Source organism: Pantherophis guttatus, chromosome 2, assembly GCF_059756535.1.
Source record: "Pantherophis guttatus breed Tessera chromosome 2, ASM5975653v1, whole genome shotgun sequence".
NCBI classification, from domain to species: domain Eukaryota; kingdom Metazoa; phylum Chordata; class Lepidosauria; order Squamata; family Colubridae; genus Pantherophis; species Pantherophis guttatus.
The window spans coordinates 278264201-278285525 of record NC_142064.1 but is presented as its reverse complement, the minus strand read 5'-3'; the positions used below and the strand labels follow the sequence as shown (position 1 = coordinate 278285525).

The 21325-nt window shown below is 41.7% G+C and overlaps 1 protein-coding gene and 1 long non-coding RNA gene across 2 annotated transcripts in view; both read left to right on the top strand.

Annotated features, from left to right (window-relative positions):
- Positions 1 to 9012: 9012 nt before the first annotated feature.
- LOC148115973 (uncharacterized) lies at positions 9013 to 11837 on the top strand. The gene is made up of 2 exons (XR_015731815.1): positions 9013 to 9169; positions 10363 to 11837. It is a non-coding gene; the product is annotated as an uncharacterized LOC148115973 (long non-coding RNA).
- Positions 11838 to 19215: 7378 nt separating this feature from the next.
- LOC117668130 (major histocompatibility complex class I-related protein 1-like) overlaps positions 19216 to 21325 on the top strand; it is a 36661-nt gene continuing 34551 nt past the window's right edge. The window contains exon 1 of the mRNA XM_087884605.1: positions 19216 to 19366. The gene's annotated coding sequence lies outside the window, so the exon portion shown is untranslated. The remainder of the gene's footprint in view (positions 19367 to 21325) is intronic.

Sequence of the window (21325 nt, the reverse complement as noted above, 5' to 3'; positions counted from 1 at the left end):
CCGAGGACATGGACAGGATCTTGGGACGGCTGAACGCAACCACATGTTTATTGGACCCGTGTCCCTCCTGGTTGGTGCTGGCTTCCCGGGAGGTTACACGAGGCTGGCTCCAGGGGATTATTAACGCTTCTTTGAGCGAGGGTGTCCTGCCGGCCGCCTTGAAAGAGGCGGTGGTGAGGCCTCTCCTCAAGAAGCCATCCCTGGATCCGGCTATTTTGGCTAACTATCGTCCAGTCTCCAACCTTCGCTTTATTGCGAAGGTTGTTGAGAGTGTGGTGGCGCGACAGCTTCCCCAGTACCTGGATGAAGCTGTCTATCTGGATCCGCTCCAGTCCGGCTTCAGACCTGGGTACAGCACGGAAACGGCATTGGTCGCGTTGGTGGATGATCTCTGGAGGGCCCGGGATAGGGGTTATTCCTCTATCCTGGTCCTATTAGACCTCTCAGCGGCTTTTGATACCATCGACCATGGTATCATGTTGCGCCGGCTGGAGGGACTGGGAGTGGGGGGCACTGTTTTGCGGTGGTTCTCCTCCTATCTCTCCGACCGGTCGCAATCTGTGTTGACAGGGGGGCAGCGGTCGACCCCAAGGCGCCTTGTTTGTGGGGTGCTGCAAGGGTCGGTCCTCTCGCCCCTCCTGTTCAACATTTATGTGAAGCCGCTGGGTGAGATCATCCGTGGTTTTGGGGTGGAGTTCCATCAGTACGCTGATGACACTCAGCTGTACATTTCCACCCCAGACCATCCCAATGATGCCTTGGAAGTGATGTCCCAGTGCCTGGAGGCCGTGCGGGTCTGGATGGGGAGAAACAGGCTTCGACTCAACCCTTCCAAGACCGAGTGGCTGTGGCTGCCGGCGTCCCGGTATAGCCAGCTGACGCCATCGCTGGTTATTGGGGGCGAATCATTGGCCCCCACAGAGAGGGTCCGCAACTTGGGTGTCCTCCTGGATGCGCGGCTGTCCTTAGAAGGGCATATGACAGCCGTGGCCAGGAGGGCTTTTTGTCAGGTTCGCCTGATACGCCAGTTGCGTCCCTTTCTGGACCGGGACTCCCTACGCACGGTCACTCAAGCACTCGTCACTTCTCGTCTGGACTATTGTAACGCTCTCTACATGGGGCTCCCCTTGGGGTGCACCCGGAGGCTCCAACTGGTGCAGAATGCGGCTGCGCGGGGGATTATGGGAGCGACGGGGCGCTCCCATGTGACTCCTCTCCTGCGCGAGCTGCATTGGCTTCCGGTGGACTTCCGGGTGCGCTTCAAGGTGTTGGTGATTACCTTTAAAGCGCTCCATGGCTTAGGGCCAGGGTACTTACGGGACCGCCTTCTGCCACCAATAGCCTCCCACCGGCCGGTTCGCTCCCACAGAGAGGGTCTCCTCAGGGTGCCGTCGGCCAGACAATGCCGGCTGACGACCCCCAGGAGGAGAGCCTTCTCTGTGGTGGCACCTACCCTATGGAACAATCTACCCCCAGAGATACGAGTGATTTCCGACCTCCGGATTTTTCGTCGGGCCCTAAAAACTCATTTTTTTCAACTAGCTGGTCTGTCCTGATTTTAGGGTTAGTTTTAAAATTTTAAAATTTTAATATTTATTTTAATTGACAAATTTTAAATTATGAGCCAATTTTATAAATTATCTTAATCTTATTTTAATTGTGATGTTTGTTATAGATGTTTTTTATCCGGCTGTTCACCGCCCTGAGTCCGAAAGGAGAAGGGCGGTATAGAAATGCGAATAAATAAATAAATAAATAAATAAATATGCGTGGCTGTTAAGGATATTTGTTGTTGTGTTACCAACCAGCAGAGTGTATGCACAAGGAAACGTTGCTGAGAGCAGTAAATAAGAGATGTGCAAGCTGGTTTATCTGGTTTATCTTTAACTGGTTTTTAAAGCTTACTTTATAGTGGAAAAACAGTCTCATAGTCTTTAAACAAATTCCAAGTCTTTGCCATTTAAATCAGTCCAGTAGTTACAGATATCTTCTTACTCAACAAACAGTAGTTGGTTAGAATAACAAACTCACTCTGGTTCACAAACCACGATGGTTGCAGATCCATCAAACGATGATTAACAGATAACAACTCCTCTCAATGGTAGCTTATCATAGCAGCTTCATCATCTCATCATCTTCATACACAATGGCAGCATAGCATAGCAGCAACTGAACACATTACAGTACCTTGCTTAAATACTCTCACAACCAGTCATTATCTGATTACAGCATGACTCAGCATTAAAGCCACATAATACATTTACAGATTAAAGTTACAGTACACATATATTGCCTGGACAACATAGTTAGGCTCAAACCATATCCTAACAGTGGCCAGCAAACCGGTAGCAAACTGGTTCAGATTTCACCACTGCCTCTGCCCCTTCTAGTAAATCACACTTGGGGACAGGCAAGAGCAGGGAGGAAGGTCCGGTGGTGGAAGCTGCTGCTGCTTCTGCTCCTACTCAGAGCAAGAGACACGAGAGAGAGGGAGGATGCAGGATGCGTCTCCTCAATTGAGTTTCACCAAGTTCATCTCAGCACTTCCTGGTAATTTTCTCAGCAAGAATTTGGAAGTGCTTTGCCATTTCCTTCTTCCTGGATGGGCCTTCTGAGTGGCTTGTGATTCTCTAACCCAGCCAGACCCAGCTTAGCTTTCTAAGATCAGCCAAAATTGCTGGTTCTTAGATCTGGCAAGGTTAAGATTGGGTCACAAATGTTGTGACAGTTGAATGAAGAACTACTGAGCCCAAAGTATATGGGGAAATACCATCTGTCGTGTACCAGCAACAAGAATCCAAAAGCTTCCGCATTATCATTGTAAAGTAACTGATGGTGGTTCAGTGCAGGATCCTAGGGAGGAATTCAGAATAAATCTGTTGCAATATTTTCTGGATCAGACTCAATAATGATAGTAAGAATTAAAGGTTTAAATATACTTCCTTTTATTTACAATAGGCATTCTATATTCACTGAATATTCACAGATAGAAGCAGGGTAGAAGGGTGAAGGTGGCTCCTTATATATACAATGGGTGGAGCTATAAGTGGGAGTGGTGAATCATGAATACATTAAGAATTGAAGAATAAGTTAACCCCTGATATCCCATTCATATACTATTTACACATTAGAGAATAAGGCATTTACATCTGACAAATCCCCCTCTAAATGCCGATTCGTTATACAACACCAATTACATTCAGATTCGGGACAATACAAGATATGCAGTTTAGAAGTCAAATATTTGTGCTGTTTAGAAGGTAGAGGCTTTGTCAATATGTCAGCTAATTGTTCTGAAGTATCGCAGTGCACTGCTTTAATAAACCCATCCTGAGACAATTGTCTCACATGTTTAAATTTTATATCTATATGCCTGGACCTTTGTCCAATGGCATCGGATCTAGATATTTCAATGGCTGCTTTATTGTCTTCATGCATAACAAAAGGCAAAGCAGGTTTTCTCCAAACATCTGAAATTAAATCGTTAAACCATACAAGGTTATTTGCAGCTTTGGATAAACAAACATATTCCGCTTCTGTCGTTGAAGTGGCTACAAGTTCTTGTTTACCACTGTACCAGTAAACTGGACAGTCATTTAAGAGAAAAATATAGCCAGATGTACTTTTTCTGCATGACGTGTCTCCAGCCCAATCTGCATCTGCGTAACATACAAGCTTTGGTTCTTTATTATCACTAGGTTCTAATACTAAGCAGAAATCTAGTGTATTTTTCAGATATCTTAAAATTCTTTTAACAGCTTCCCAGTGATACATAGTTGGTTTGCTGACGTGTCTGGATAGTAGATTGAGTGGTAAGGCGATATCAGGCCTAGTCCAATTAGATATATAAAGAAGTGAACCTATGATTGATCTATAAAATGTGTTATCCTTGAATTCAGGAGAAGATTCATCAGTATTTCTAAGAAAATCAGTTTGCATAGGAGTATCACAGGGTTTGGCATCGATTAAATTACATTTATTTAAAAGTTCTATAATCTTATCTCTCTGAGTAAGTTTGAATCCCCTTCTGGTCTTATTAATTTGGACACCAAGATATTTGTTCACTTTACCTAGGGATTTCAACGAGAAATGTTCATTTAACTTATTTACAAAAGTTTCTCTTCTCTCTTTGTGTTTTCCTATATATAAAATGTCATCTACATAGATCAATACAAACTCAATGTAATCATCACCCTTTTTGACAAAGAAACAGTTATCAGCAGTGGTAGCATTGAAATCCATGGTCTTAAGTACTTTTACTAAACAATCATACCATCTTTTACCAGATTGTTTTAATCCGTATAAACTTTTATTCAACAACCAAATTTCATTTTTGTTGGTGTATTGACTGTTAGGTGCTCTTACATATATTTCCTTATCTAGTTTCGCGTGTAGATACGCAGTCTGTATGTCATATTGAAATACATCAAGGTTGAGTGCTGATGCTACCACTAGAGCTGTTTTGACACTCTCTGTTCTTACTGTGGGGGAATACGTGTCAGTATAGTCCTCCGGATATTTTTGTGCATAACCTTGTGCAACTAATCTAGCTTTGTATAGAGTATTGCCTCCTTCTAAGTTCTTAACTTTATATATCCACCTGGTACCAATAATTGTTTTATCTTTAGGTGCAATTGCAGGTGTAAATACATTTAATCCTTGTAAACTTTCCATCTCTTTCTTCATAGCTAGTTCCCATTTTTCTTTTTCTTTACGAGGAAGTTTTAACACTTCTTCATATGTGTTAGGTGTTATTGGTTCACCATCCATATGCATTATGTAATCCCTGTATTTATTAGGCATTTGATTCCTATTGTTTCTAATTACTCTTTCAGGTTTGCTATTGTTATCATGCAAATATCTTGCTTCCTTTTTTGTTAGTGTGTCTGTCTTTATTTTGTGTTGGCTATTTGTCCAGGTTTTGTTTTTGTTTTTGTGTTTGTCGATATTTTGTTTTTCTATGGTTCCTCCCTCACGAGATTTTGTTTCTTTGCATTTATTTGGAAATATTTCATTAAGATGTAATTTAGACCAGTTGGCCTGTTCATGGAACACAGCTGTTCTGGAAACTATAAACTTGTTATTATTATCAATGAATCTGTACCCTTTGGTGCCAGTTTCATATCCCATAAATTTGAGTCTTCTGGATACGTTTTCTCCCTTTCTTCTCAACTGTTTAGGTATGTGTACGTCTGCAGTGACTCCAAATATGTGCATGTGTGCTAATTTTGGTTTCCTATTATACATTACTTCATATGGTGTCTTATTCACAATACTGGACCAGGTTCTATTTTGTGTGTAATTTGAATAGTGTAAGGCTTCTGACCAAAATTGTTTGCTTAAGCCAGCATCCTCCAATGTGCACCTAATCATGGTTTGTAATGTGGAATTTTTCCTCTCTACAATCCCGTTTTGAAACGCAGAAAATGGGCTAGACGTGTAATGTAGCATTCCTCTATCCTTTAACCATTGGGAGAATTCTTTAGACATGAATTCACATCCCCTATCTGTCATAATTTGTTTTATTCTGATATTGTGTTGTGTTTCTATGCGTTTGTAAAATTCCTTAAATTTTTGAAAAGTTTCATCTTTATGTTTTAACGTATAAACAAACCCATAACGACTATAATCGTCTACTATTGTCAGGAAGTAACGTTTTCTATAAGTGATCGATGGAGTTAATGGGCCCACTAGGTCCATGTGTACTAAGTCAAAAATTTTGTTAGTTGATCTAGTAGAGTTTCTTGGCCTGGGACTAGTTTTTAGTTTTGTAGATTTACATACTGAGCATTCCAAATAGTTTTCACAATTTTTTATTTTGACACCTTCTGCGTGTTCAGTCATTTTTTGTACTACAGGAAAACTGGCATGTCCTAACTTCCTATGTAAAATGTGAGCACACTCATCATGAATTGGCTTACCTATCTTTGGTTTTTTTTTATCGTGTGCATCTGTATGATCATGGGATATTTTACATTCATCATTGTCACTGTTGCTAATATTTTCATCATCTGCTTCAATACAATCTTCTATATTTGAATCAATGTTATGCAACCATTCTTCATTTGTTATCAGATAAGGTAGGCCTCCTTTAATCATTACAGTGCCTACATTTGTTTTATTCTTCTCCAAAGTCGCTTTTCCCTTTGAGAAAACTATATTAATGTCAGAATCTCTACTTAGTTTTATGGCACTTAGTATGTTATGAGGTATTTCAGGTATTAACAATACCCCCTCTATTTTTCCTAGACCAGGCAATGTTACATTCCCTCTGCCTAATACTTGAACCTTTTCTTGGTTAGCTACCTTTATTACAAATTTATCTTCTGTAAATGAAGACAATATATTTTTGTTATTAGTGGTGTGATTAGTTGCTCCAGAATCAATGAGCCAATTATTGTTCTCATTTTGCTGTAATTTTGTGTTGTCCTGTTTGTTTAGTCCATTCAGTGAACCAGATTTTCTATCCTTTGAATTTTCTCTGCCCCCTCTATTTTCTCTGTAATTTGGTGGGCTTCTATATCTATGTCTATCTATGGAGGACTGCCTATAATTGTATTTGTTCCTATATTCTGACCTATGTCTTTCCTTTGAAATTTTGGGGCAATCTCTTCTATTGTGTTCCCTGGATCCACAATTGTGACATTTGTATGTTTCATTATATTTTTCTTGGAAAGCTACTTTCCTAAAAGGTTTGTGTTCTGTGTGATTGCTAGAACGATTTTTTCTTGAATTGTCTTCTGCTATCAATTTGTTAGATAGACTTTCTATGGATAAATACCCTAGATTGATAGTGTCTAAATGTGACATAAAACTATCCCACGATGAATCAAGTGAGTTGATAATAACACTTTTCATTGTTTGGTCTGAAATCACCTCCCCCCTCAAGTGCAGTTCAGCTCTTATTTTGTTTAAAGATATTAAATGCTCACTTATGGAAACCCCTGGTTTTACCCTAGATGAAAAGAAATCCTTAGACATTCTTGTGGTGGTAGCTACACTGTCGCTGTGAAACAAATTAAACATGCATTGAATAATTTCTGAAACAGTCTGATTTGGTTTGATGCTATGATACATTGCAGGAGACACACTAGATATTATTAAGAAAAAAGCTCTATGGTGTAAACAATCTATTTTTAAAGTCCAAGGTCTTTTTGGGGGACTAGTGATAAAGAATAGTAAGTTTTCCTTCATAAAGACCACCTGGATCTGTTGATACCATTCTTGCAAATTAACGCCATCAACCCTTAGTTTTGGGAAGTCACCGGGTAAATTTCCCATATTATTTTGTCCATTACTTACAACCTGAGGTAGTCCGTGGTCTCGCAAGTGTAGAAAATTGCAAAACGGCATGGGGATGCTCGCAACGAGTCTGCGTGGTTCTCTCGCCATTTCATGTCTTCCCGGACTGTCTGCGTAGTTTCGCGCATGCGCGTTGTCCATTTCTTCTTTGACGTCGTTGTGGAAGGTTCTCTCCATCGCGGCTCGCTCGCTCTGCTCCTCTTCAGACGAGTCGTTCTCTGGATCGGCTTTGGGAGTTCTGGCGGCGGCGGCTGCTCTTCTTTTTCTTTTGGGAGCGTAGTCACTTGCTTCAGTCTTGGGTGTAGGGCGGAATCGACAAGGCTCTCTAGGTTCGGGCATCATCGCTCTCGAAGTCAGGATGGGAGCGGGCAGGTCTTGAGGTATCGGCTTAATCGCTCTCTTCTTCGGTGGCTTTTTGGTAATTTTTAGTTTTGGCCCAAATGCAGCAAAAAGCGTTTTCATCGCTGACTTTACTTGGGATTTTGTTGAGTCATCTTCACTTTCTGATTCTGACTCTTCCGAGGAGTTTGAATCCTCTTTTTCATTTTCGTTGTCCGATAACGTTTTTCGCGCCAGAAATTTTGAACCGAGCATTTTGATTGGCTCTGCTTCGCCCACCTTGGAGGTCCGTTGAAACCAAGATGGCTGCCATTCAAAATTTCGCGCGGGATCATATTTTTTCTTTTTCGTAATGACTTTCTCTGTAGTCATATCACTCACTGTTTTTGGTTCTTTAGGCTTCTCATTAGTGATGTTTTTCTCTCTCGCTGCTCCGCTGTTCTTCAGCATTTCTTGGAGGTTCGCGATGAGGTTTTCATCATTCTTCTGGCTTTTTAATAGTTTTAATATCTCTGACCTGAGTTCGTTATTCTCTATTTCGATTTCCTCCTGGTCATCATTTTCATCTATTATTTCTTCGTCTTCAGTGGTGTATACTTCGGATTCTCTTGAAATTGCGTTTGTGGATTCGTTGATCATTTCTTGTTCTGTTTCCATTTCTTTGCTGTAGGCCCTGGTGTTGGGCCTATCTTTCTTAGACATTTTTAAGTTTTTATTGAGTCAATTAACCATCCTCTGCTACCAGCTTGTTGCAATATTTTCTGGATCAGACTCAATAATGATAGTAAGAATTAAAGGTTTAAATATACTTCCTTTTATTTACAATAGGCATTCTATATTCACTGAATATTCACAGATAGAAGCAGGGTAGAAGGGTGAAGGTGGCTCCTTATATATACAATGGGTGGAGCTATAAGTGGGAGTGGTGAATCATGAATACATTAAGAATTGAAGAATAAGTTAACCCCTGATATCCCATTCATATACTATTTACACATTAGAGAATAAGGCATTTACATCTGACAAAATCCTTCTCCAGCTCAGGCAGGAGCTGCTGCCCTTGAAAGAGCCTTGGTAGTACAGTGCTCTAAAGCACCCTGTTATTAAGACCAGCTGCCTGCAATTACTGCAGGTTCGAATCTCGCCAAGGCTCAAGGTTGACTCAGCCTTCCATCCTTTCTAAGGTAGGTAAATTGAGGACCCAGTTGTGGGGGCAATAAGCTGACTTTGTATAAATATACAAAAGGATGAAGGCTATTGCTTAGCGCATTGTAAGCCGCCCTGAGTCTCCGGAGAAGGGCGGCATATAAATTAAATTTAAAAAAATAAATAAAAAATAAACTAGCTGTCTTCTCTTTTTGTCCTCTGTCAGGCTGGTTGTGGAGAAGACGCAGAAATAATCTCTGTCAGGAAGTGACAACCTGCCGTGATCACAAACTCTTCACAAAGAGTTCCTTCTTCCCCCAAGTATGGTATAGAAGCTGGGATTCAAAAACCGTTGTTCCTGCAAACTAAATTAACATCAGAGGTTAGTCTGATTGTTGCAGATTATTGATACTGTTTTGGAGACAAAACTCTGGGCTTCGAATAGACCAGAGAACCAAGACCACATCAGGGTTCTCCGGGTGGGGAATTAAACTTTTCCTAAGGTATCCAAACTTTTCCATAATGGGGGGGGGTCGTGGGCTTCCTGTGGCTCTTCTGATGGGCTGCTCTGCAACCAAAGATCCAACTCATCTTAGCCTCTCTGACCCATCAGCTCCGAGGCAGGAGGGAGAGACAAATGGGGAAGGAGCCAGGAGCAGGAATTGGGGCACCCTGAGGAAATAGGGCATTTCTGTCCAGGAATGACTGGAGGGGAAGGGGAGAAGGAAAAGGGCAGCTGAAACCATCCGGGAAGAAAAAAAACCCTTGCCCATGATGAGCTGGAAGCATTAGAAGCCCTGGGGGAGAAGTGAGGAAGCCCCCACCAGCAGCTCTATGCGTATAGGAGGGTTGCACTCCATCCTTCCTTCCTCTTTGGCTGCTTCCCCTCCTGCCTGGGGAGGTTGCAGTGGAGTGGGGGGGAGAGAGAGCTGAGGAGAGAAGAGAAGAAACATGCCCCCACCCCATGCAACATGGCGCTCCCGTGTGACACCTCTCCTGCGTGAGCTGCACTGGCTCCCAGTGGTCTTCCGGGTGCGCTTCAAGGTTTTGGTTACCACCTTTAGAGCGCTCCATGGCTTAGGACCTGGTTATTTATGGGACCGCCTACTACCACAAACAGCCTCCCATCGGCCGGTACGCTCTCACAGAGAGGGGCTCCTCCGGGTGCCGTCAGCCAAGCAGTGTCGACTGCTTGTGGGGGCACCCACTATCTGGAACGAGCTCCCCCTGGAGATACGGAGGATCCCGGATCTGCGCACTTTCCGCCGTGCTCTTAAAACCCTCCTATTCCAGCAAGCCGGCCTGGCCTAATTTTCTTCCCTTTCTTTTAAATTTTTAAACTGAAATTTTAATTTGTTTTAAATTATTGGGATTTTTAATTGTCTTGGGCTAAATTATTTAATTTGGTTTTAAATTGTTTCTAACTTTTGTATTGATGTATTTTATTTTGTGCCTGTTCACCGCCCTGAGTCCTTCGGGAGTAGGGCGGTATATAAATTTAATAAAACATAAACAACAAACAAACATGCAACTGGTGCTGTTGATTTCCTCCATTTTTTTGCCATCATTGCACAGGCAAGAAGGAAGGCTGCCGTGAAGACCAAAATCATGGCATCTCCAGGCCAAGGCCAACCTTAATTCTCATCTAAACCAACTAAAGCCCTCCAAAACCAAAAGACCCAGCAGCCCTAGAAGAAAAAACCAGGATTAATCTACATTACAACATACACCGTAATGACTGTAACCCCACTATGTAGGATAAACAGGCAGACGACCAGCAAAACTCATGTCAACTTCCAGCCGGAACTGAAAACGGAAGTAAGGGGAATAATCACAATGTTGCATGGAAAATCGAAACTTGATGATCCAAAAATTGTGTTAGAGTACAAAAGAGTACAAATAATGAATGAGAAACAAGAAAGAGAGATTGAAAACAAAGAGGAAGACAAAGACAAAGAGATTGACTATGGAAAATTAAATGATTATGTGGGTAGTAACAATAAAAAGGAGAATTTTAAAGATTACATCGGGATTAACAATGGAAAAAAAATAGAAAGGGTGGAAAAAGACAAAGAGGGGGAAAAGGGTGGAACAGAAAGAATATATAAAATTTAAACGATTACAATGGAATTAACAGTGAAAAAACAAGAAAGGGGGAAAAGGGATGGAAAACAATGGGAAATACAGGGCAAAATAGAAGAGCCCATGATTTTAAAATACAAAATGATTGCACTGGGATTAATAGTGGAAAAATAAGAAAAAGGGAAAAGAGATGGAAAATCATGGGAAATACAGGGCACAACAGGAGAGTTCAGGATTTTAAAGCACAAAAGAAAAGAAGGGGAAAGAAAAATAAAAAAATAGAAACAGAAAGGGAGAAAGAAATAAAAAAGGAATATGTTGTATACATTTAGAATTGAAATATGAATTGAAGTAAGATTTATAGATGTAATGAATGTTAGAAAAAAGATAAGATTGTGATATTAATTAAATAACATAAAATAATAGAAAACTATATCGATGTATGAATGAATTGATATATGTTTTAGAAATATGAATATGAATAATATTTATTATTTATACAATAATAACTCCTGTAAGATTTAAGGAAATGTATGGTATAAAACAATTTGGTTTATTATTTTTATAAGAAATGAATGATTGTATTACTACATAATTAATTGATTTTTATTAAGATGTTGGATATTGAAATAGCTGATAATATAAAATACTAGTGATTATATTAAGGAAATACTAAGGATTATTTTACGTGAGATTTTAAATTTAAGGGGTTTAATATAGAGATGAAGGGAATAATTGAATTTGGTTAGGATTAATGGTTAGGATGAAGGGTAATATTGGTCTATAAAAAAAATAGAGAGAATAAATACTATGGCAAAAGGGAATATATAAAATTGTGTTGAAATGACTAAAAATTGTCTAAATTTGTGAAGCGGCCAATACTCTGTTCAGAAAAAATACATTGTATATTTTTTTGTTTGTTTATGTAAAAAATAAAAAGAAACTTTTTAAAAAAAACAAAAACAAAAAGAGAGAAAGATTCCAGTCTCAGAGTCCTGAATTGGGAAGGAACCTTGACATTAAACCAACTGTCACTCATCCTGCTCTAAAGACAAGCAAACATCCGGTGTCCTGAACCATGACCAGGTCATTTCGGGAGGACAGAGAAGACTCAGGGAAGATCGTAGGGGTGGAGCCGAAGGGAGAGCTGACCTCCAAGCCCAGCGTGGCCCTGGCAGACGGAGCACAATCTATATCCTTGATTCTTTGGGCAGCTCTTTTTTTAACTTGTTCACCTGTTACGCAAGAGACAGGAAGGCCATTCTGGAGGGGAGGGGGCCTTGAATGCTCCTTTCCAACTTCTTCCCCTGTCTGGTCTTCCTGTCACTTGGATGTACCTGCTTGGGAAAGGGAGGGGGAGGGGAGGGAATTGCCTGGGGCCATCCGTTTTGTCTCAGCTCTGAAAAGGAAAAGGCAAGGTGGCACCTGAGAACAAATTATCACCACCTCAGCCTCAAGTTCTCATAACAGCTTCACACCTGTGGATTGGCCCACCTAGGACTGGACATAGGGGAGGGTTTTTTTTGCAACGTTTAATCTAACAGGTTTTTGAGCGGGAACTTCAGATCCTGCCTTGCTTCCCTTGCCATCACTTTCCCCCGCAATAAAAGTTTCCTTTTGAAATAATGCCGGTTTCAAGAGTTCTGCTTTCTTGAGGAGAGAGGAGAGGCAAGACCTAACAATCAGTTTCCATTTCGTTGATTTTTGTGCCAGTAGTTACTTATGTGCTCTAATTTTAGACAGTGCATGAATTGTATACATTTCCAATTCAGCTTTTAACTGCTGCAGCAGATGTCCTTAGATCTGCACCCAAAATACATCTCAAATGCTGGGACGGTGTTTGTTCTCATACTGTGGTCAGGTAAAGACCCCAAACTTCTGCTTTCCCCATACAAAGGTGTATGTGTGTCCACTTCCTCCATAGATTTTAATTGTAATCTAACTCCTTCTTTATAAAGGAGTTCCTTATATGTAATCTTATCTTGTTTTTGCTCCACATTTATATTCTCTATCGCATGTCTGGGAACTGTCCATATTGGTAACTTATCGTTTAATTTGTATTGATACTTCTTCCAGACACGCAATAAAGCATTCCTTAATATATGACTTTTAAAAGTCTTTCTTATCATACAATAAATAAGCATGCCAGCCGTAGACCAGATCATATCCTTCAATGTTTAATATCCTTTCCTCCGTTAAATTTATCCAATCAGTAACTGCTGAGAGGGCAGCGGCTTCGTAATACAATCTTAAATTGGGCATTTTAAGACCTCCTCTTTCTCTTGTATCTTGCATTATCTTTTGATTTACTCTCGGTTTCTTCCCTGCCCACACAAACTTATTTATGCCCTTCTGCCATTCCTTCAAATTTTCATCTTTTTTAAGTATAGGTATCATTTGAAAAAAATAAAATAAAAACCTTGGTAAGACATTCATTTTTACTGCCGCTATCCTTCCCAGCAAAGACAATTGTAATTTTTTTCCACTTTTCCACCTCTTTCTGTATTTTTTGCCACAACGGTTCATAATTGTGCTGATATAGTTTCATATTTGTGGTCATAATATAAACCCCTAAATATTTAACCTCCTTTACTATCTCAAATCCTGTTACCCTTTCTATCTCTTCTTTTTTTGGCTTCTAGTCATATTTTTAGCTATTATCTTTGTTTTAGCTGTATTTATTTTAAAACCCGATACTTGTCCATATGGGTTAATTATATCCATCAAGGCTGTAATCGATTGGCAGCAGAAGGCATCTTGTGGAAAGGGAGGAGGGGCAGAGCACCCCCAAGACCACTGTATCAATATTGCACTGGCAAGAAATGAACCCCAAAGAAAACAAGACTCCAGATGGAGAAGAGAGTGATTTCTCACTCTCTCGACAGCTGTTCCTGCCTTTCTTCTCATTGGCTCTGTCGGGTAAACTATTCCCCCACAGCTCGTGTGAATGGAACTGCATGCGTGAGTGCAAGTGCCCCCCCCACTCAGGCGGTCCAGTTCCAAAGTGGCCATGATCCGGTAGTGAGCCACGGCATGGGGGTTGGGGACCCCTGCCCCAAAGGAACCCCAAGCAGCCCACCATCGCTCCACACTTGCAAAGACTTTATGAGGGTGGATTCCCCACCCCAACAAGCCTTGGTAGTACAGGGGTTTAGTGCACCCTGTAATTAACACAGCTGCCTGCAATTTCTGCTGGTTCGAATCTCTCCAAGGCTCAAGGTCGACTCAGCCTTCCATCCTTTCTAAGGTAGGTTAAATGAGGACCCAGTTTGTGGGGGCAATAAGCTGACTTTGTATAAATATACAAAAGTATGAAGGCTATTGCTTAACACATTGTAAACCGCCCTGAGTCTCCGGAGAAGGGCGGCATATAAATCAAATTAAAAACCAAAACAAAAAAAAAAACAAGCCTGAGGGTTAGGATTAGGGAGGCTGAGCTGCTGTCCCTGCATTTTTGTCTCATTCTCATGCTAAACAATGCCGTCTGGTGGGCCCGCGGGGGAGGGCCTTCTATGTGGCTGCCCCAGCTCTCTGGAACCAGTTACCTCCTGAGATCCAGACTACCTCCACCCTATTGGCCTTCCGGAAAGCGGTGAAGACCTGGCTTTTCCAGCAGGCCTGGGGCCATTGATCTCCCCATTGCAATCTTGCGAGATCCAGTCATGAATGGTGTGCATGGGCTTTTAATGTTTTTAAATGTTTTTATAATGTCTTTTAATAATTTTTCTATGTTCATTGTTCGCATTATTTTTGCTGTAAGACGCCCAGGCTCCCTTGGGAGTTGGGCGGCATAGAAAGGCGATAAATTCAATTCAATTCAATCACTCCATCGGGAAAATTATTCCGCAGAGAAGCCCAACCCTTCCGATGCTCTCCAAGACGGCTATTCCAAGCTGCGAAAGTGAAGAAAATGAATAAATGATGACACTCTGTCTACCTCAAGAGGGCGCCATCGTCTGCCTTGATTAGAAGCACCTGTCCACTAAAGATGGAGCCCCCCTCTCTGAAAGCGCTGACCCCCCCCAAGGACTGACCCCCACTCCGCCCTTTCTCCTGCTTTCCCCCTGAACCTGGTGGCTCAGCAGACTGATAGCATTGTGATTAACACCAGCTGTCTGCAATTACTGTAAGTTCGAATCTCGCCAGGCTCAAGGTTGACGCAGCCTTCCATCCTTTCTAAAGTAGGTAAATTTGAGGACCCAGATTGTGGGGGCAATAAGCTGACTTTGTATAAATATACAAAAGTATGAAGGCTATTGCTTAACGCATTATAAGCCGCCCTGAGTCTCCGGAGAAGGGCGGCATATAAATCAAATTAAAAAAAACAAAAACTTCTGGGGAAGTCTTGGGGGGGGGGGCTCAGTCATATCCTGGGGCAAGCAATCCCTCCCCTGGAGTGGGGAAGGACTACAAGGCTGGCCTCAATTCAGCAGGAGCGGTTCAGCTTCCCTTATCTCTCCCGGAGAGGAATGGAAGGGATCTTTGGACTTCTTCTAATCCAGAGCTCCCCAATCTTTCTGGGTTGGCCTCCCAGAAAGTGGCTGTCTATTATTAGTATTATTATTGTTATTATTATTATTATTATTATTATTATTATTATTATTATTATTATTGAAATTGAAATTGAAATTGAAATTGAAATTGAAATTGAAATTTGTTATAATACAATACAATACAATCAGTCAGACAGTGTTATTTTTCCACACAGGTTAGATCAATTCTTCCTTTATGTTTCATAGTTCCATGTACATATATATATATCTTAACATTTATACACTGCTCAAAAAAAATAAAGAGAACACAAGCACTTTGTTCGTTACATAGAGTAGTTTTGTGTTCCCTTTAGTTGTTTGAGCAGTGTATAAACTACTGTATGTAAAGAACAAAGTATTTAATAAGGCTATTTCATTCATTCAGATCTCGGAAGTCTTCTGCTTGTGTTCCCTTTATTTTTTTGAGCAGTATATTAACTTTAATCTATTTTTTATCTGGTTATCAATCCACCTGTACCAATCATCCCACACCGTATAGTATTCTGAATCCTCTTTTTCATTTAATTCTAACCTTAATTTGTTCATTTCGGCACACTCTAAAACTTTCTGAATAATAAGTTCCTCTGGTGGTGTATCTTTTCCTTTCCAATATTGGGCATATGATGTCTAATCTCTTCTTAAAAACCTCCAGTGATGAAGCACCCACCGATGTCTGAAGGCCAGCTGTTCCATTGGTTAATTGCCCTCACAGTTAGGAAGTTTCTCTTTAATTCCAGGTTGCTTCTCTCCTTGATTAGTTTCCATCCATTGCTTCTTCTCTTGCCTTCTGGTGCTTTGGAGAATAGCTTGACTCCCTCTTCTTTGTGGCAGCCTCTCAAATACTGGAACACTGCTATCATGTCCCACTTAGTCCTTCTTTTCTCTAGGCTGGCATGAAGGAGATCTTTCCCGGTTCCCGGTTCAAAGCAGGCTGCAGCCAGGCTCCGTGGCACAAACCGAGGCTGCCCCCCAGAATCGAGGTGGGACGTGAAGGGCAGAGTGGGGGAAACTGAAGGGCGGCAATGAAGCCAACGCTCCAGGGCTCCCGGTCCTTCCTCTGTGACGGCGGCCTCGGGATGTCCGTAGCGCGGTCTAGAAGGGAAGCAGCAGTCTGGCCTGCGGAGCATGGAGAAAGCGAGGCTGGATCCGGAGAGAGCAAGTGAGAGTGATCCGCCAGGAGTTTTTGCTTGTTGTTGTTTTTTATTATTATTTTTGATTTATATGCCACCCTTCTCCGGAGACTCAGGGCGGCTTCCAATGCGTTAAGCAATAGCCTTCATACTTTTGTATATTTTATACAAAGTCAGCTTATTGCCCCCACAAACTAGCTCCTCATTTCACCTACCTTAGAAAGGATGGAAGGCTGAGTCAACCTTGAGCCTTGGAGAGATTCGAACCAGCAGAAATTGCAGGCAGCTGTGTTAATAACAGGGTGCTTTAAACCACTGTACTACCAAGGCTCTGGGTACCAAGTTTGGGTCCCTCTTGAGCCTTCAGCCCGGCCGGGGGGGTGGGTACGGGCAACATCCTTTCCCTTTTCCTGCCTTTCTTCAGTCCTTCCTCTGATGATAAATCCATGAACGAATGTTCATTAACCCAACGGAGCTGAATACCGAAGCGAAGAAAGACTCCCCTAAGAAGAGATTGCGGGAGGCCACAATCCTCCACAGCCAATTTTCCGCGGAACAAAAGGACGCCCTCATATCTGTACATTTCAAGAAAGGGGGGAAAACGGCAGCCGTATATATATACTTATAGTCACCGATGTGCTCATTCGCTGGGAAAGCAGAGGCGTTTCGTACCGTTTAAGAAAGGAACTGATTTTGAACTTGATAACAGCAGCAAGATTGTTGGTAGCACAACACTGGAAGAAGGACTTTTTGCCTACTATTGATGATTGGATATTGAAAGTAACTAATTTAGCTGAAATGGCTAATATTTCAGCATATCTGAAGGATCACACACAAGAAAGGTATATACAGGACTGGAGAAGATGGATTGATTATATACAAAATAAGTATCAGACCAAAAAATATCAAATAGCTTATGAATGATTTCTTTTATCTGTATAAGCGTTTTATATATATATATATATATATATATATATATATATATATATATATAAAATTTGATTTATATGCCTTGGTAGTACAGTGGTTTAAGGCACCCTGTTATTAAGCTGGTTATTAAGACCAGCTGCCTGCAATTACTGCAGGTTCGAATCTCTCCAAGGCTCAAGGTTGACTCAGCCTTCCATCCTTTCTAAGGTAGGTAAATTGAGGATCCAGTTTGTGGGGGCAATAAGCTGACTTTGTATAAATATACAAAAGGATGAAGGCTATTGCTGAGCACATTGTAAGCCGCCCTGAGTCTTCGGAGAAGGGCGGCATATAAATCAAATTAAAATATATATATATATGCCGCCCTTCTCCGAAGACTCAGGGCGGCTTACAATGTGCTCAGCAATAGCCTTCATCCTTTTGTATATTTATACAAAGTCAGCTTATTGCCCCCACAACTGGGTCCTCAATTTACCTACCTTAGAAAGGATGGAAGGCTGAGTCAACCTTGAGCCTTGGCGAGATTCGAACCCTGCAGTAATTGCAGGCAGCTGGTCTTAATAACCAGCTTAATAACAGGGTGCCTTAAACCCCTGTACTACCAAGGCTCTTTAAGTGATATTAGAAGTTTTATGTCTAAGAAGCAGGATTTTATATATGGGGGGGTTAAGAATTTTTTTTTTAGGGGGTGTTAGTTTAATGATTGGTTAAGCAATTTAGTTTATTGTTAAAAGTCAATAGAAATACCTTGTGTTCCGCTCTGGGAAGTCGGGGAGGGGGAGGGAGGGTTGGCTGGGAGGGTTGTGGGGAAATTGTGTTTGTTTTAAAACTTTTTCAAAAAAAGAAAGAAAGGAAGGAAGGAAGGAAGGAAGGAAGGAAGAAAGAAAGAAAGAAAGAAGGAAGGAAGGAAGGAAGGAAGGAAGGAAGGAAGGAAGGAAGGAAGGAAGGAAGGAAGGAAAGAAAGAAAGAAAGAAAGAAAGAAAGAAAGAAAGAAAGAAAGAAAGAAAGAAAGAAAGAAAGAAAGAAAGAAAGAAAGAAAAACTCCGGGGGCTCAAAACGAGGCGCTCGGGACTTTCCCTGCGGAGGAAACATCTGCGCAAAGACGGAGGTTGACGAAGAACGAGAAACGAGAAAGCGCAGCGCCGGGCAAGTGGGCGTGGGGGTGGGGGGGAAGCAGCGCCGGGCTGGGCGTGGGAGTTTCGGGGAGGCTCCAAGAAGAGACGGGGGAGCCCGGAGGCAGCGAGCGAGGGCGGCCAGAGAACCTGCGGGGAGTCCGGGTCTCTCTTAGACTTTCAGGCTTTGAACGTGCCTGGCCGGAGAAAAGGGGGACTGGAATCTCTTCTACCCCCCCCCACCCCCCCACCCCCCTTTGAAAAGAGACGCGTCTCAATAAATAGATCGATAATATTTTTTACAGCAGGGAATTGGCAGGTCAGATTGGTTGGGTGAATAGAACTGCAAGTTCATACACTGCGGAGCGATTTTGCGGGGGGGAGAAGAGAGGGAGGGGAAACTATTCGTGTTAAAATATATTTATCAGTATTAAAGTGGTGGGGGGGAGGCAATCGACGCGATGTCTGTTCTTTTCTTTTAAGGCGCATTTTTTAAAAAAAAAATTGTTCGCTTTTTGGATTTTAACTTTCTAAAGAAAACAGAAATATCATTAGGATAAAAAAAAAAAACCCGAATGCATCAATAAGTCTTTCATTAGCATCAAAGGGGCTCAATATTTTTTTTTTTTGCTGTAGCAAAGGAACAGCCCCGACCCGCCTGCCGCTCCCACCCTCTCCAAGCTGCCTAGCACGCCTGCCAGGGGCGACTCCTGCATCTCCCGCCTGCCAAAAGAGGAGCTAACCGTCCCGCTGGGGAATCGGCCATGGAAGTGTGTATTGTGGGGCATCGCCGGTGAGTAGACAGGATTGGACAAACGCCTGAGGAGAATGGGGGAAGAATAGAATAGAATAGAATAGAATAGAATAGAATAGAGTAGAGTAGAGTAGAGTAGAGTAGAGTAGAGTAGAGTAGAGTAGAGTAGAGTAGAGTAGAGTAGAGTAGAGTAGAGTAGAGTAGAATAGAATAGAATAGAATAGAATAGAATGAGTAGAGTAGAGTAGAGTAGAGTAGAGTAGAGTAGAGTAGAGTAGAATAGAATAGAATAGAATAGAATAGAATGAGTAGAGTAGAGTAGAGTAGAGTAGAGTAGAGTAGAGTAGAGTAGAATAGACTAGACTAGACTAGAGTAGAGTAGAGTAGAGTAGACTAGACTAGACTAGACTAGACTAGACTAGACTAGACTAGAATAGAATAGAATAGAATAGAATAGAATAGAATAGAATAGAATAGAATAGAATAATAGAATTTTTGTATTGGCCAAGTGTGATTGGACACACAAGGAATTTGTCTTGGAGCATACACTCTCAGTGTACATAAAAGAAAAGAAACGTTCATCAAGAATCATAAGGTACAACACTTAATGATAGTCATAGGGAACAAATTAGCAATCAGGAAACAATATCGATATAAATCGTAAGGCTACCAGCAACAAGGTTACAGTCATACAATCACAAATGGAAGGAGATGGGTGGTGGGAACGATGAGATGATTAATAGTAGTGCAGACTTAGTAAATAGTTTGACAGTGTTGAGGGGATTATTTGTTTAGCAGAGTGATGGCGTTCGGGAAAAAACTGTCCTTGTGTCTAGTTGTTCTGGGGTGCAGTGCTCTATAGCGTCGTTTTGAGGGTAGGAGTTGAAACAATTTAGGTCCAGGATGCGAGGGGTCTGTAAATATTTTCACAGCCCTCTTTTTGACTCGTGCAGTACACAGGTCCTCAATGGAAGGCAGGTTGGTAGCCATTGTTTTTTCTGCAGTTCTAATTATCCTCTGAAGTCTGTGTCTGCCTTGTTGGGTTGCAGAGCCAAACCAGACAGTTATGGAGGTGCAGATGACAGTTCCGGGGAGAGGCAGTTGTGGTGAAAATTTTGCTGATGCACAGAAACATTCTTTGCATTTTTATATTGCGCTAAATACTTTTTTTTTTTTTAATCATATTAGTGGTCCGCGGGATTTAAAATTATGAATTGAGTGGTCCCTGAGGTCCGAAAGGTTGGTGACCCCCTAGCTTAGAGCACGAGGGGCAGGACAGAGGCAGAAGGGGTGCGGCTTAACTTGGCTGATCCTTTGTCTAGCATGCTTGGCAGGTGCACGTGCTGGAGGGCAATGGTACCACCACGTGGGCCCCTCCTGCTCCTGGGAGCCGTGCTGGGGGCCTTCGTCTCCGGGAGCTGCTGTGGTGAGTGCCTGGAGGGGCTTGTGACCTGGAGGGGAGGAAGCAGAAAGGAGAGGGGGAGCTGTAGTCCTGGGCTGGGTCTCTCCCCCTGTAAGCTCCTTTCCGAGAAGGAAAAGTCTGCCTTCCCTCGACCCTCCTATAAGAGGTTACTTGAATTAGAGGGCCATGAATTATGGTTTGGATGGCAGGGCTATCTATGGTATGATAAAACTAAGGTTAATGTTGATTTTGACACTCACCAAGTGTTGGCGATGTGAGTGTGAAGATGCTACATATTTTCATATAGGGTGGACATGTAAAAAAATTAAGGCTTTTTGCATAAAAATATGGTGGATTATTCAAAATATTTTAAGGAAAAAAATTAAATTTACGCCACAGTTTTTTTTTGTTGGGAATAGTCACTGATTGTACTGTAATGGAGACTAAGTTGGTTTTGAACTTAATAACAGCTGCCAGATTACTGGTGGCACAGTACTGGAAGAAGGAAGATCCACCTACCATTGAGGAATGGACATTAAAAGTTGTGCATCTGGCAGAGATGGCAAAAATTTCATCATATCTTAAAGATCATTCAA